The sequence below is a fragment of the Puma concolor genome, chromosome E1 (assembly GCF_028749965.1).
Source record: "Puma concolor isolate L17-30 chromosome E1, mPumCon1.1.hap2, whole genome shotgun sequence".
In the NCBI taxonomy this organism is placed as follows: domain Eukaryota; kingdom Metazoa; phylum Chordata; class Mammalia; order Carnivora; family Felidae; genus Puma; species Puma concolor.
The window spans coordinates 18,703,528-18,706,396 of NC_141680.1; the positions used below are offsets into that span (position 1 = coordinate 18,703,528).

Below are 2,869 nucleotides of genomic sequence, written 5' to 3' on the forward strand. Positions count from 1 at the left end.
AGGGTAGATCTTAACAGTTTTACCAATGCAGAACATAAAGGTTTAGTAGCTGTGTGCATTTTTTTTTTTTAAGTTTATTCTGAGAGAGAGAGAGAGAGTGCAAGCAGGGTAGGGGCAGAGAGTGGGGGCGGGGGGGGGAATAACAAGCAGGCTCTGTGCTGTCAGCGCAGAGCCTGATGCAGGGCTTGAACTCAGGAACCGTGAGATCATGACCTGAGCCGAAATCAAGAGTTGGACCCTTAACCGACTGAGCCACCCAGGTGCCCCAACTGTGTGAATTCTTAAAGCTAATAATTTAAGGATAGGAATCCAGCTGTGTCTCTTTTTTTTTTACTGCATTACACTTGTGTTTCACTCTTGGATGATAACTGCTTTGTTTTGGACAAATGTAGGGATATCTTTCTCTGAACGGGGGGTAGAAAACTTTCGTTCTCTGCTTACCTCATTTCTTCCTTTTTGTTTCTGGGTCAATTCTAGAAAGTTTGCTCCTAGGTCTTTCAAGCATGGTTGTGGTGAACAGAAGTGTCTGCCATCTGCTGGAATTTCAGTGACTAGCAGGTCTTTTTATTTTTAGAAACATTTTTTGGGGGGTAACTGGCTGGCTCAGTACATGGAGGGAGGGTGTGACTTGATCTCGTGGTGGTGAGTTTGAGTCCCATGTTTGTTTTTTTTTTAACGTTTATTTATTTTTGAGACAGACAGAGCATGAACAGGGGAGGGTCAGAGAGAGGGAGACACAGAATCTGAAACAGGCTCTAGGCTCTGAGCCGTCAGCACAGAGCCCGACATGGGGCTCGAACTCATGGACCGTGAGATCATGACCTGAGCCGAAGTCGGCCGCTTAACCGACTGAGCCACCCAGGCACCCCTTGAGTCCCATGTTTTAAAAAGAAAGAAATACCGATTTTTTTTTTCCTCCTTTGCTTTGGGGACTCAACATTAAACATTTGGGGATACCTGGTATGTGCCCATGACATTAAAAAGCTTGGTGTTTTTTACAAGGACTTGTTTCAGTAAGTTGAGACCATGAACTAGTTGGGCTCTATCTCCATCTTCTCCCCCATTTTCCCACTTCAGTTGCATTGATCATTTGAGATCTCTCCATGGTGACAGTCTGGGAAGAAAAAAGAAAGGAAATGCTAGGAATCCGCTGAATAAAGGGAACAGATTGGACAAGATGAATGAGAGTAGGGAGGTTTGTTGCAAGGAACCCCTACATGGCTTGAACAGTGTTTTCACTGAGTCATTGGGCCTTCCCTTAGGGTTAACAGAATCTACCCTGCTGGGAAGCAGATTACAAGGAAGATGGCGGAGCGGTAGAGCTTGAGAGAGAAATATGGATTTGAAACAAATGGAGTCTTTGCAGAGATGTGACAGGCAAGAGGACTAAGAAACCAGTTGGAGGGGTAAAAACTATTGGCGATTCTATGTGAAAGTTGGAAATGGTGCTTTATCTGAAGTAGTGGAAAAGTGTCCAGGTAAAATCTTGAAGGGTATTTATGGAGATTAGGATGAGAGAGCAAAGGGATATGAGTACTTATTTTGAAGTCCTCAGAATTTCTTTTTTTTTTTTTAATTTTTTTTTCAACGTTTATTTATTTTTGGGACAGCGAGAGACAGAGCATGAACGGGGGAGGGGCAGAGAGAGAGGGAGACACAGAATCGGAAACAGGCTCCAGGCTCTGAGCCATCAGCCCAGAGCCCGACGCGGGGCTCGAACTCCCGGACCGCGAGATCGTGACCTGGCTGAAGTCGGACGCTTAACCGACTGCGCCACCCAGGCGCCCCTAGAATTTCTTTAGTTTGTATTTATTGTATTAGCATCACTGTATTAGAGTTGGAAGGGAATGTTGTCCAATTTCCTCATTTCACAGAGAAGGAAACAGGCAAAATAAAGTTGGTCCTGAATTATTTCTTGCAATTATGTTTGCTTCCCAGATAAAGTATTTGTTCCTCAGGGGCAAGAACAATATTCTCTATTTCTGTCATATTCCCCCAGCCCAGTGCCCAGATCGTGCTGTACAGAGAAGACACTGAAAACTTGTCCAATGAAGCTCACACAGGTCAATATGTAGTAAGTGACTAGAACAGTATTCAAATAATAAAATGAATGAAAAACTCATTTCTTGTTGGATAGAATGAGGTGGGAATTTTAACTGATGTCTTTTATTAAAAAAAAATTTAATATTCACTTTTGAGAGACAGAGTGTGAGTGGGGGAGGGGCAGAGAGAGAGGGAGACACAGAATAGGAAGCAGGCTCCAGGCTCCCAGCTGTCATCACAGCTCCCAGCGTAGGGCTCGAACCCATCGAGGGTGAGATCATGACCTGAGCTGAAGCTGGATGCTTAACCAACTGAGCCACCCAGGCATCCCATAACTGATGTCTTTTAGTTCTTGGTTTCCTCCTTAAGGATTTTAAGATAAGGTTCTTGAGTAAGATATGACAGCTACTTCGTAGGACCCAGGGGTATAACTTACGCAGCGCCCTCAGCCCGGGCCTTCAGTGGCCAAGCCGACTCTATGCCTCCGGAAAGTGCTTTGAAAGTGGAACTCCCGGGCCGAAATGAGACAGCGAAGTCTGTTGCCAGCCAGGGTACGGGCTCAGACTCCGGTCTCCTGCAAGCCCGCATTTCCGGGCGCGGGAGGGTGGGTCCACGGGCGGGGCCTCTGTGTCAGTCGGCGCGAGGTCCGCCCTCCCTCCTCCGGAGCCACGCCCGTACTTCGCGCAGGCAGCGGGTCGGCCCTGCCAGATCGCTGTCGCGGGGAGAAGTGGGGCAGGGAGACAGCGGGCTGGCTGGCGGGCTGTGGGGGGCGGGGTGCACGCGCTCCAACGCTTCCTTGTCCAGTGTTGTTCCTGCGCGTGCGGCT

At 47.6% G+C, this 2,869-nt stretch overlaps 1 long non-coding RNA gene across 1 annotated transcript; it reads right to left on the reverse strand.

Annotated features, from left to right (window-relative positions):
- Positions 1-686: 686 nt before the first annotated feature.
- Positions 687-2,860, reverse strand: LOC147574171 (uncharacterized). Its single transcript, XR_015243970.1, has 2 exons — positions 2,480-2,860; positions 687-1,114 (listed from the first exon to the last, which is right to left on the reverse strand). It is a non-coding gene; the product is annotated as an uncharacterized LOC147574171 (long non-coding RNA).
- Between the last annotated feature and the right edge of the window lie 9 nt (positions 2,861-2,869).